The following is a 14,233-nucleotide window of genomic DNA, read 5'->3' as shown; positions in this document are numbered from 1 at the left end:
CAAACAGTAGAAGATCCTGCCCCAGAGCCATTTCTACTGCTAGTCCATAGTCCCCTTTCCGCCACATATGACAGAAAGAAAGAAATCCCTTTGAGCAGCACGAAAAGAGAAAAATCTAGATTTTCCGCATATACCTCTACACATCCCACCTGTTTTTGTATACAACCAAGAGGGGCGGGGAAAATAGAGGGTGAGCCATTTAGAAGTAATTGACTAGGAGAACATGAGTAACTACAAAGGAATCTTTACTACTCCTACATGCAGCCCCTTCCCTCCTTATTAACAGGAGAGTCAAAAGCAATCGGCAACAAGAGACGGAAGCTGCTAATAAAATAAAAATCACGTTTAACCAAAATGGTAAAAGATGGGCGATTGCCGCCATTGAGCTGGAGACCAGAGAGTAACGTTGGCCTGCCTCCAGGGAAACGTACAATGGACAGCAATGAAAGCTACCTTTGTTCTACATGGACATACATGCCTTTAGGAGGTGCAACACCACATTCTAAAAACACTAGGGTACTATCCAGCAATTGATTCTTTAGCGGACTGCTTTCTTTGAGAAACCCCCCCAGCACAAAACAGATCATTGACCAGTCCTTGGTAGTGTCGAAATTGAACTTGACAGCCCTGTGTGCATCTTGATGAGGCAGACCCCCTTCCTTTTTTTATAAGCATCGGGAGGTGGAGGTGTTGGTATTGAGAAAAAGAAAGAGTACAACACTGCTCTTGGGAAATGTATTACAGGGCTTCTCTGAATACAGGCATGGATTAGTCTACTTAGCAAGCAGAGATGATATACATCAGGAAAAATGTAATCAGTGTAACCAAACTAAAATCAAATGGGAGGATAGCTCAGGGGCAACATGCTCAACTTGGAAGCAGACGACGCGGAGCAACACAGGTTCAATCCCAGGTTCCGCGCTTAGAAATCTCTGGGTATTAAGCGCGTTATAAATAATCTGGATATATCATGGTATGATCAAGACTGCAAACTGTGGCGGGTAAGAAAAAGGGATGGATAAATAAAATTCATAATTGGAAGAAATCTAACAAAATAAAATAAGGAAACTGACTAGCCCTAAACTATGGGTCTTTCCTACCAAACACAAACCAACTAGGGTGCTAGTCAGTTGTCAGTGTACAAAAGGAAGATCTGTTCTCTGTCCAAAGCTAAACTATTCTGTCCCTACCAGTAAGGACTTCCTTCTCATGTGGTCGGCTTTTCAGCAGTCACTTTGGTAACTTAATCGTAAGTAGTTCCTGGCAACTATGTTGACCAGTTCAGACATGGGGTTCTTTAATTTCTCTCGTGTCCTTGACACCTTATTTTCTCCTTTGGAGATTTTTCTCTTGCTCTTTATTTAATGCCATTAGTGCTTCTTCTACAGAAAATGTCCACATTTTCTCATGGCTGGTCCAGCCTTAAGGCCTTTCAATTGAGCTCTCCATTTCTCCTTTCACTCTATAGTTACTGGGAGTATGACTGTTCCAGCAATGATTCTCTTCATTTTCAACTTCCAGTTTACATGGATGTGTATAGGGATACCTGTAATGATTCTCACTTTTCTCAGGCTCTTTAGTATTACTGGGACAAGTATTAGGGCACCAGTAATTATTCTCTTCGTCCCTCACTGTTCACATATAACTTCCCCTCTCCCCAGAGTTCCTTTTCTCACTGGGACGAGTGATTAATAGGCTCATTATGTGCATTGTCCATCCCGTCAGTGGGAATCTCCCTCGCTCTTCCCCCTCCCCACCCCCCCACATCACCCAAACCCTCCACCAGGCTTGGCCTTCACTCTCCAGCTTGTTTCCACGTTTGCAAGCTGCATATCCCGGTCAAACTTCCCTCGCACAGCAGATTTGAATCTACCAGGCTTCCTGTTAAGAAAGGATTACACCACCTCTGTTTATTATGCGTAACTGGGCTTCCCCAGCATAGCTTCTATATCCTTTCTCTGTTGTCTGAGTACTCTGCATTACTCGGACAATCTTCTTCACAGTATTGTATTCATTTTCCTTCTGAAGGGTTTAAGGTTTCTGCACCACTGTAACAAATTGTTTATTCATGTCTCCTTTGGATAGAAGCTGTTGGATGTGGGGTGTGGGTGAGTAACTTCGGGAGTTCCTCTTCAAAACAGGTGTCTGATCAGAGCCAGGCCGCCAGAGCAGGCAATGTATAGCAATGTATACCCCCTCAAGTTCTATTGGGCACCCTCACCGACTTGGCTTTTAGTAAACCTGAAGAAGTCGAACTGACCAGACAATGACTGACCTTCATAGGATTCAGGTGGGATAAATTGCAAGAATTGGTGTTTCCAACCCTGGACCAGCTCAGAGAACTGTTGCAGGAAATGTATCACTTTCTGTACAAGGACCCGGTCTGTCTGGTGGCACCAGCATATGCTTGGCCTATTTGCAACATGCATACTCAGTCCTGTGAGACAGTGCTGCTGATGCCAGTGTCAGAAGCCGGTTCCCACTACACCTCCCTCCCTTGATATGCCAACGGCCGGAGTAACAAAGCACAAATGTTTGAAGGGTATGAAGTGCTTCAGGGTACATCCAATGTGGACCAGTTCAAAATCCTGTCTAGTGGTAGCTGGTGGCCATCCCAAGATGAGCCTTGGGGTGGCCACCAGCCTGAAGATGGAGCCTCCACATTGCCTGTGTACAGCATAAAACCTTCCTGGTTGGCTGCCATTTTGTCTTTTGCTGAACTGACAGGATGCCGAAATGTGCAGGAAATCTTTGTCTGGGGCAACGCCTTTAAAGAGGCTGTCTGTTGAGACCTTGGAGATGCTCTTTAGTGCTCTTAGGGATCTCTGAGTGACGTCTGGTAAGCACTCGGGCCTTGACCCAGTAAATAGATTTTGAATAGGTGGCCTTCAGGACTGGGCCCAGTGACAGGACCCACAGACAAAAAGATGTCCTCCTACAGCCAGCCCCGGTAATAAAGACTTCAGCTCATACGCCGGTAGCACTGGTCAAAGTCCTTACACCTCTCCCAGCAGAAGAAGCCTTCTCAGAAAGGAAATCCCTCGCTGGTGCGATAGGGAAGGGGTGTACTTACCTTCTTGGTCCTTGTTTTGCTTTGGCCGAATGCCTTCAGATGATCTGGAGGCGACCTAGAGACTATTTCCTGCCACCAGGAACGAACGACCTAGGTCTTGCAGGGTCACACTGCACAGGAGTTCACACAGTGATCAGGCCACCTGATGAAGGTGGTTAGGAAAGTAGGAGCGCTTGGCAGATGAGAGGCAAGAGTCAGAGAGAGTGATAAGAGAAGTATGAGGATTGGTTGGTTAAAGGGGATTTGAGCCAGCGCCGTTGGAGGCGACTCATGGATAGAAGGTGAGAGGAGAACCAGGGTTGGGAAAGTTTGTGAGAAGGCAGTAAGAGAATAGAGTTGGTCAAGAGAGGAGGATATAGAGGACAGTGAGGAGAGGGCGTCATCGGCCGAGAGGGATGAGGGGGTAAGGGAGGAAGAACAGGAGTCAAGGAAGAGAGAAGGGTTGAAGTTGGAGATCACAACGCGAGAAGGAGAGTGCAGGGGGAGGACAATGAGGAAGGGGGAGGAGTAAGGGACAAGGAGAATAGGGCGTGGTTGAGGTGAGATAGTGAGCTGAAGACTCTGGTAAATCTCTCGCAACTGGGACCAATATCCGGCAGAGGGACCCCCAGGGCCCCCCCCCCTTGTTTTTAGTATATTCACACATAAATGTACTCTACTTAAGACCCAATACATTTCAATATCTACTGCAAAAATAGGATCACATTTCCATTTGAGGTCCCGTATTAGAGCCCTTTGAGTTCATGATGTATACCTAGTGTTACAATGCCTTTAAACCTATGGCCTAGCAAGCATGTTGTGGGCTTTGCAACCAAGTAACATGATTTCTAATCCTGGCTTCCGCACTTGCCTGAACATATGTGATCCTGGGCAATCACTTTATCTTATAGAGTGCACTCAGTTCAAAATGAATTTTGGAAACAAGGTGATCCCACACTAAGCACCATATTATAATCAAACAAAGAATACAAAATACAATCATGTCCTGGTTACGAGATCACATTAAGCCTCAGCTGTGTTTAACCAGAAGGTTGTATTCTTCCCCTATGGTTTTGATTGCATGCTGCACCGAATTACTTACGTTTTCATCGGACTGAGATGAATTTGTATGGCTGAGTGTCATTCCAAGGCTGTTCAGGTGTGCAAAAAAAGGTCTGCAGCCCTGAGAACAATGGGCTGGTGGTGCTGCTCAGCTGTAGCTATTCACCTTTTAAAGCAGGGAGGCAGAAATATTTTCTGCGCGTCCTGTGAGCAAGCAGGGCACAGATCCCTGTAGCAAACTTGAGGTTTTGGGAGGGTTTTCAACCATGACATGGTTTTAAAAAACTGAATTGGTCAATTTTAGAGCTAATTTTCTATTAAAGAAATGTAATGCAGTCTGTTCTGAATGGGGGGGGGGAATACAATATATAATCAATACGCGAGATGCTGGGTCACTCGCATGTGGTACACATGCGGATGCAGCTAATTATGTACACCTCTATCATAAAATTATGTGCACAGAAGAAACCGAAGATGGACAGTAGTGAAATATACATTTGTGCTATATCACTGACATAGTGCCCGATATAGTTTTCCACTCCAGCACTTTAAAACATGTCATTAAAAACATATCCAACTAGACATTATATCATTTTTAGTAGGAGTGACTGGGTGTCGAAAAAGCTATTGCATTGGAATACAGATGGGGAAGATGGCATATGAGGAGGAATACAAAGCTTGTAGGTATTGTTGCTTATTTGCTCATACATTGACTGCCCGTGGCCCTGCTAATCCCTAAGGCCTATCCCACCAAGTTCCTACCACTCCCCGCGCAAAATACCTCCTCATGGGAACTTGGGAATCATGGTGCCTTCCTGAAGGATCTCAACTTGTAAACACATTTTACAATGAATGGAAGTGGAGAAATGTATGAAGGAAAGTTCCGACCCAGTGAATCATGAAAGCATCTTTTAGACAGATTACCTTGACTTTCCCAGAAGCACACCTGCTACATCCTTTATTGATCTGGATTGCAAACCTAAGTCCGGCTATCTGGAAAGACTGTTGTGTTTCAGGAACCAATTTCCGGCTTGTGAGGAGTGTGTTGGATATGACTCAGGAAATCAGCTTGATTGGTGAACTCCAAGGAGAGGAGCAGCCATCACCATGTAAATATTGTGAGCAGAGCGAATTATCAGACGATGACAATGAAAGCAATGTGTGCCCATCTGCTTGTTTAAATGAAGCATTGTTATGGGTTTAACTGAAGAACGTATTGTTTTGCAAATAAGAAAGGAAGGTCTTAGAGTTTCAAAGGTTTATATTCAGCGAGCCTCTTGATGGTGGTCACACATCATGAACTTTTAGACTGTCCATAATAGTTCCCGAACTTTCCTGGAAGGAATCGGTTATAACATAGAGATTACTGGCAGAGTGTGGCTAGAACAAATGCTCTTTGGGAGACCAACTCTCTCAGTGTATGTTAGTCTTCAATGAATCAGCGACAGGAATGACCATCCAAGATTCAGATTGCCAATCCCAGTGCACCGTAAAATGAAAGATGCACTTGCAGACACATTGCCGGTAGGATTCCCTGAACACAAGAAGCTGTGGGACCTAGAACTCAGTCAAGGATAAAGCATCACCTGTAGGAAACCACTAATTCTGTTTGGCAACTCCTTCCTACTTGTACCCATAGTGTCCCCTACAGAGGTTATAAAGAGGGTAGGACAGTCAGTTTTGAAGTTTATCTAAAAAACAAAATGGAAAGAAAACCTGCCAATTTTGTCTAGTAAATCCTGTGCGAGGATTGTCGGTCTTCAATATCCAATACTCTTAATCAGGACAGATATGTATATGCCATAACAAAGTTCACTACAAACTCTTTACAGAGAGAACAAGTGCATCCAAACCATACTTCTCAATTTCTCTCATGGAATTCACCTGGGCAGTCTGATTAGTCATCCTGATAGCCTTAAACTGTTGTGTTTGGCTGATCCATTTTCCTTGCAGTTTTACTTGCAGGGAACTTAGCTTAGTAATGAGTTGGCTTCAGATGGTTATACCATCTATTCCTGCAAGGCTACAAGGAACGGCATAGGCCGGCCCAAGGAGGGCTGTGCATTGGTGCAAAGGCACATCACAACACTTCTGCATTCCGTCAGGGTGGGAAACATACCAACTATGCATGTGTTGTGATGGAACAAGTTACTTACCTGTAACTTGTTCTCCAGCATGGGTCTGGCATGGATTAACATGCTCATGAATATTCCCTGTCGTCAGGCTGTGAATCCTCGGTAAAGAAAAAAAAATCAGTATCAGTTTCGATTCTGATCTGTCTTTCTTAGTAGTAACCAATCACTGATCTATGGGTCATACTGCCCCCAGCCAATGACTGCCCTCTCCCTAAGCCCCGCCTCTGGCAGCCATCCTCAGATTTGGTAGCACGTAAGTGGCAGTATGCCCAAGTGAAGAGCCGAAGAGGGGAAGGAGGGAGGGTTCGCATGTGAATCCATGCCAGACCCATGCTGGAGAACAACAGTTACAGGTAAGTAACTTGTTCCTTCTCCAGCATGGGGTCTGGCATGGATTCATATGCTCATGAATTTAAGAATACAGCAGTACACACATGCACAACCACGGGAGGTGGCAAAAGGCTCAACATTAAGCATTACATAAACTCAACATTAAGCAACTCTTACCTCCTCACCAGGCCCACCTTCAGGCGAACAGGTTGTGCAGCACTGCTTGGCCGACTCTGGACTCCTCCCTGGAATCCCGGTTGACGCAGTAGAATCTCGTGAAGGTGTGCGTCGACCTCCACGTAGCAGCGCTGCAGATGTCCAGCAGGGGCACACCAGACAACAACGCCGTAGTAGCAGCGATCGCTCTGGTCGAATGGGCTCTTGGACGGCCGGGCAACGGTCGGTTGGCCAACCGATGACAGTGCATGATGCAGCCGGAGAGCCATCTGGAAATGGAAGCCTTCGAGAGAGCCTTCCCTTGGTTCACAGGTCCAAAGTTCACAAACAGCTGTGATGTCTTCCGAAAACTCTTTGTTCGGTCCACGTAGAACTTAAGCGCTCTAGCTACATCCAGCAAGTGCAAAGTCCTCTCGGCCAGCGACGGAAAGAAAACTGGCAACACCAAGAGCTTGTTAGGATGGAAGTCCGACGGCACCTTGGGCATGAGAGAGGGGTGTGTCCTCAGCACCACACTCGTATCGTGAAAAGTCAAGTATGGAGGCTTGCAGGATAGGGCCCGAATCTCTTGCACGCGTCGTGCGGAGGTCACAAGGAACACTGTCTTCAACGACAGGAACTTAAACTGAGCCGAATGTAAAGGCTCGAATGGCGGTCCCATGAGCCTGGTCAGCACCACGTTGAGCTCCCACGCCGGGGCTGGAGCCTTCACCTGCGGGAACGATTGGAACAGTCCCTTCATAAATTTCTTCACCAGTCGATGAGACCACAAGGACGGCCGTCCTGTAGTCCTGGTGTATCGGGAGATCGCTGCCAGATGTATCTTGATGGAAGCATGAGCTAGTCCAGCTTTGGCCAGCGACAGCAGGTATGGTAGCACCTGAGGTGCCGTAATCGGTAGAGGGTTCATCTTCTGTGCATGGCACCAGACAGAAAACCTCTCCCACTTATGCCCATAGCACTTGAGAGTTAAGGACGCCCTGGCCTTTGCAAGAACCTCTCTGCAGTCAGCCGGGATATCGTACCCTCCAAACGCTAGTGCTGCAGGAGCCAGGCCTACAAGTTCAGCGACTCCGGGTCGTAATGAAGAATGGCGCCTCCCTCTCTGGCGAGAAGATCTGCGTCTGTCAACAGCTTGACTGTAGGGGACGCTGAGAGGTCCAGAAGGTCCGGGAACCAGATCTGTCTCGGCCACGCTGGTGCGACGAGGAACATCCTGCACTGGGACCTCTTGAGCTAGCTGATGAGTTGCAGCAGCAACGGAGGAAACGCATACAGGAACAGGCCGTTGTTAGGCGGAAACCTGTGCAGTTCCCTCTGGGACCACTGCAAAAGATTTAGGACTACAGGTGTTTGGCAGTAAACCCACTTGGTAGCAGTCTGTACCACACAGATTCACTTGGTAGCTGTGGCTGAGCAGTCAGACTTCCCTCAAGAAGAGTTAGGCAGTATGTGGAGTATACAAAATAGGGCAATCAACACAGTAAGACAAGCAAACACGCAACAAGGCTTCGGTGTAAAGATATATAGTTATTTATTTATAAGAACACATCTATAGAAAACACTCTGGCACTAATACGGCAAACGATTTCAATCACAATTACTATACGAAGAAAATATCAATCCCCCTAACAATAGTTCGACAAGTCTAGGTTCAACGGCATCACTTATTTGCAGACTGAGGTGTATGCTTTAACCTAGATGGCACTAGTATTCGTTAGGATGGGAGAGAAAAGGCGGGTTAAGAAATCAACTTGATGCCAATATTTTTAAGGACAAATGCAAGGCAAGAAGACAGGAACCACTGTAGATTCCAAAGTTCAGAGGCCAGGCCCACTCGGAGAGAGGCTAGGCGATGTGTCCCAAAAAGCATCTTAGTGGAAATGCGCTTCGAGTCTTTATCGCAAATTGTTATGGAAAGATTGGACCAGTTCAGAACAACAAGTTAAAGAAAGCTTGGAGGCGACCCAATGGAAAGGCGAGGATTAAGACACCTCACTCTATCCGGAAGAAAGGGAAGCCAGGCGGACATGGTACCTTGTTTGTGGAGAGACAGCTCTGGCGGGGGCAGTTGTTCCTGGTGGTGGATGCACGTCAGGTCTTTGCCAAGAGTAGAGATGATCTCGTCGAAGAAAAGTGAAGTCCGGTGCACCACCAGGGAAGAGACCAGCCGCGGAGTGCTCCGTCACAAGGCACCACCTTTTGGTCGCGGTACAGGGGTAGTGGCTATCCGGTTGCCGAGGTGCTCTGCATGGGCAATTCGACCACTGCGTCCTGGAGCGAAGAAAAAGCAAAGGGGACTGGTTGTTCCCACCAGTCAGGGGAAGAGACTCTCCGGCAGGGAGATCTCCTCTGTCGTCGGGAAGTGGTGAGTCGGTTCCGCAGGGCTCCACCGGAGGGGTCGTCGTTGCAGGTCGGCTCAGCTTTACCCTTGTCGGATTCTTAGGTCCTGTGGCGACTTCTGAAGATCCAGTCCTAAAAGCCCTGGTTTTGTGCAGAAAACCCCCATTCATTCAGCCTAGCTGTCAATCAAAACACGCTAAGTGGTGAGCGGGGTGGCTCACCACTTGGGCCAATCACACCAGAGTGCGACTGGAGTTGGCAAAGCAACTCGGTCCAGGGTGCCTAAAACCCCTCCCACACCCCTGTGGTAACCCAGACAGAATGGCACCACTTTGGAGGGTCTCTGTACAGAAGCCCGCCAAAAGTGGAACAAAGGGCTCAACCTTTGGTTTAGGAGTCAGAGACGAACACAGACGCCATTTTTTAAAAACCGAGTTCTGGCAGAAAATACCATCCGATAGAGTTATTTAAGATAAGTAAACCAGTGGTATGTTAGAGATTAACGAGAAAAAGTATCAATCTCCAACAGTGGGAAGAATCCCATAAGGGTTATATTCGGGGTTGAATATAACAAGTAGTTTCCACTGCCACCAGCCAAAACTCGCCGAGGGGGGACGGGACAGTGCCCCCTCGAATAACAGACCCAGGAGTAATCGAATTACCCCTACTAGTACGTCCACAATAGGATGGTTTGTACTAGTTCTGTTAGTAAATTTAGGTCTAGTAAAGCCAATGGTGACTTTACATGCCCGGGGAGACTAGTATGGAGTCTATGATGGAGGTCCGCTAGGACGCCCCAGTGCTACGGCTCTGAGGGTGCAGTGTAACACACATAGCAAAACATATGAGAGCCTATGGAGTAAAAGACCCCATAGCCCATAGAACACATTGACATTCAAAGGAATTACACACGTTCATGTCCAAGAGTGGGAGAAAAGAGTCTCACTCTTGGCAGGATGGAAAAAACAAACTCCAGAAATCCAGCAAAGCTGCTGGGGGACTCACTAGGTTAGGAAATTCAGCCTAAACAGAGAATTCTCCCTAACAGCCGTCCCAGGGGAACGTGAAAGCATCGCCCATGCTCCTGGGCTGGGGAAACCTGGTGGCGAACCTCTGGCACTTGGAGTTCGCCACTGTCGCGAACAGGTCGATCTGGGGTTTGCCCCATCGTTGGAAGAGCCGATCCAATTGATCCTGGCCTTGTTCTCACTCGTGGCACGAGCGCAGCTCCCTGCTGAGTGAGTCGGCGATGGTGTTTTTTATTCCTGCCAGATGGAAGAGAACCAGAAACATCCCCTGGGCGACAGCCCAGTGCCACAGGTCCTGGGCCTCCTTGCATAGGGCTGGGATCTGGTGCCTCCCTGCTTCCGGATGTAGAATCGTGGTGGTGTTGTCGGTGAAGATCCTCACGACCTTGCCCTTGAGGGACGGGAGTAATGACTTGAGCGCCCAGAACACGGCGCGGAGCTCCAAGATGTTGATGTGGAGAGACCTCTCCTCCGGGAGCCAAAGGCCTCTTGCGTGGAGATCTCCGGTGTGTGCACCCCATCCCTCCAGGGAGGCGTCCGTCGTCACAGTCTCTTGATGTGCTGGGGTCTGGAAGTCCGTGCCCGCCGTGAGGTGCGCACGGGTGCCCCACCACTGAATCGCCCGACGGAAAACCTGGTTGAGCGGGATCTTGTCTTCGAAGCTGCCCGCCGCTTGCATCCAGCGGGCGTCGACGAACTCCTGTAGAGGACGCATCCGCAGCCTGCACAGGCGCACTAGGTAGATGCATAAGGACATCATTCCAAGGAGGGAATTGATGGATCTTACCCTGGCCACGTCCGTGGCTAGCAGGCGCTGCACCTTACCTAAGATGGCCTTCGTCCTTTCCTCCGACGGAGACGCCAATCGTTCCACTGTATCGAGCTTCGCTCCCAGAAACAGTGCCACCTGCGACAGAGCCAAATGGGATTTCGGGTAGATGGAGAAACCCAGCTCCGTGAGTAAGCGGACAGTCTTCGCCATGGGCTCGACGGAGAGTTCTCTTGTCCTTGCACGGATGAGCCAGTCGTCCAGTTAGGGGTAGACGTGGATCCCCTGCAGGTGCAGCCGCGCCACCACTGGTGCTAGGCACTTGGGGAACACCATGGGTGCAGACTTCAATCCGAATGGCAGAGCTCTGAATTGGTAGTGGAGTCCTTGAACTACGAATCTGAGGAACTTTGTGTCCTTTTAGGATGGGGAAGTAAGCATCCTCCAAGTCCAATGACGATAGGAAGTCGCCCTCCTCCAGCTGTCCCAGCACGTGCTGGAGAGTAACCATCCTGAACTTCTGTGCCTTGATGTATTTGTTCAACCAACGTAGGTCCACGATGGGGCGCCAACCGCCTGTCTACTTTCTGACGAGGAAGTATCTTGAGTATACTCGGAGCCCCAGAGTTTCTTCGGGACGAGCTCGATGGCACCTTTGAGCATCGCCTTCACCTCCAACAGCAGTTGAGGGACGTGATTTTCCTTCCTGGCCACGGGAGGAATGCGGGGACACATTTGGATTTCAAGAGTGTGCCCGTGGGCCAGAGCATCCAGCACCCAACTGTCGGTGGAGATGGACTCCCGCACGCTGACTAACTTTGTCAGCCGGCCTCCCACCGGGGTGCTTCGGTGGGGGACCGACGCTACGGCCGGTTCAATCTTGCTTGGAGGCGGTCTTGGGTTCCTTGGTGACGACGACCAGATCCTCCTCGCTTGCCGCGACCTCTGTAGGCCTCCTGGGACGAGGAGCGGGGTGCCTGGCGGTTCGTAGAGGAACCACCACCTGATCCCTTGGAGGCCCCCTGTCTGCCTCCGGCTCTCCGAAAGGGCTGTCGTTGCTGAAGGACTCCCAGGGCTCGGGCCGTCTGTCGGCCTTGATGGCCTGCAGCGACTCATCCACCGTTTTCCCAAACAGGTTGTTGCTGTCGAACGGCATGTCCAACACCCTGATCTGCACGTCCTGACAGAAGTCAGTCGTCTTGAGCAGCCTCGTCGAAGGCAAACACCGTTGCCTAACTGGCGAAACCCGGTGTCGGCAATGTCCGTTGCCACCGTTATGGGGTGGTCCGACGCCACCTCACCTTCCTGCAGAATCTCTAGGGCCTCCACCCTCTTGTCGTCTGGTAGGAAGTCCAGTAGGGGGGCTATCTTGTACCATAGCTCACTGTCGTAACGGGCCACAATCGCTAAGGCGTTGGCCGCTTTAATTGTTGTCGCCGCCGACATGACCTGTCGCCCCATGGCGTCCAATTTCTTTCCCTCGCCGTCGCCCCATGGCGTCCAATTTCTTTCCCTCGCCGTCGCCCCATGGCGTCCAATTTCTTTCACTCGCCGTCAGGTGGGGAAGTGGAGGTTGAAGCCGTCGCCCCTGCAGCCTTCTTGGCCGCCGGCGAGACGACCGAATCCGGCGTCGTCTGAGCCCTGAGGCACAAGGTGGTGGAGTCGGGGACCCAGTACTTCTTCTCGTAACGGTCCCTCTTGGCAGGCGTCGTGGACGGGTTCTTCAGGACCGCAAGTCCCTCGTCCCAGATATCGTCGAGTAACGGTACCGCGAGGACCGTCTTTCTCTTGGCCTCTCGCCGTTGATAGAGGAAACCTTCCTTCTGTTCCTCGGGGCAGAGCTGGAAGAGCTCGGATGCCCTGGCGATCATGGCGTGCCCTCTGGCACTTGGTTGAGGCTCAGTTTGACCGAAAAATGAGAAAATCTCCTTGAAAAAGCGCCAAAATGCAGTAAAAGCTCGAGAGGTATAGCACGAGGACTCCCAACATTTGAACGTGCGGTAAAAATCTGAGGATGGCTGCCAGGGGAGGGGTTTAGGGAGAGGGCAGTCATTGGCTGGGGGGCCGTATGACCCAGAGATCAGCGATTGGTTACTACTAAGAAAGATAGATCAGAATCGAAACTGATACAGATTTTTTCTTTACCGAGGATTCCCAGCCTGACGGGGAATATTCATGAGCATGTGAATCCATGCCAGACCCCATGCTGCAGAATCACAATTTACCCACGGCTAGGATAAATACGCTATTACCCTGTACGATCCCCCTTATGGGGCTTTTACAACCATTCTATGTGCTTGCATTGTTAGGACCCTACAGCGTTGGAAAGATTTCTCCTCTGCCGGGGCGGTTTTACTAGTTGGCAATATTAAAAAAAAAAAAAAAAAGGTTTTAAACAGTTTTATTCATCAGTTGGAACATGAAAGACAAGAAATACATTACATGAAGGCTATTGAATAAAGATTAAGGTATTCAACATAACTAGTCCTGTCTGCGCCCAACTGGATGGACAATAAACAAACCTCTCCCTAATCCCTGCATCGCTCGCCTACTCCGGGGAGTCAAATGTTACTTGGGTTCACCAAAGTGTAAATAGGGTCTCGCCAGGCGGGGTTTGAATGTCAACTCTGGGTATCCAAGATCGTAAGTACGGGAGCCCATATGGCCAAAGATTGGTGGACCTTTCCTTCCTTTGCAGCCGTAACCTTCTCCACCACCAGTACATCCAATATTTTAATCCACCATAGGGAGAGCTCTGGCCCCTCCACGGATTTCTAGCAGCGGGCGATTGTAAGGAGCGCAGCCAACAAATGTGTCAGTAATTTCACCCGCACCCCAGATTTAGGATACATCTCCTCCCTTGGGGTCACCAACAGAGGAGTTTCGGGGCCCATCGGAATTTTGCTGCCAGTGATATATTCTATGATAGCCACAACGCTCTCCCAGGAGTGCATCAGTGTACAGTCCCACCACATGCGCTAGTATGACCCTAATGCCCCACAGTTTCGCCAACAAGAGGGGGGCGTTGAAGCCTGGAAGTGGTGCATCTGTGCTGGGGGGGGGTAACATTAACAAGTTTTAAAAGGCACATTGTTAGTCACGCATCTGGAGGAAGAGTGACCTCTGGCCCAGATATCTAGCCACGATTCATCCTCCAGCCAATGGCCAAATTCCGCCTCCCAACGGCACATGTAAGCTGGTCGAGTAGCCAGCAAGTCCCCCTGAGGAGTTTATATAGCTTGGAGACTCCTGGACCCTCCAGGGCAGTTACGTTTGTGTAGCCTTTTGCCTCGTCACTGGGGTTGTGTGATCCAGTGGTGTAGCCGAGCATATGAAA

At 49.4% G+C, this 14,233-nt stretch overlaps 1 protein-coding gene across 26 annotated transcripts in view; it reads right to left on the bottom strand.

Moving 5' to 3' along the window:
• The window catches only part of LOC138520852 (membrane cofactor protein-like), a 382,475-nt gene that overhangs the window by 1,490 nt on the left and 366,752 nt on the right, over window positions 1-14,233 (bottom strand). The gene's annotated exons all lie outside the window — the stretch shown is intronic.

Source organism: Ambystoma mexicanum, chromosome 13, assembly GCF_040938575.1.
Source record: "Ambystoma mexicanum isolate Mex_15411 chromosome 13, UKY_AmexF1_1, whole genome shotgun sequence".
NCBI classification, from domain to species: Eukaryota; Metazoa; Chordata; class Amphibia; order Caudata; family Ambystomatidae; genus Ambystoma; species Ambystoma mexicanum.
This window is presented reverse-complemented; position numbering and strand designations above follow the sequence as displayed.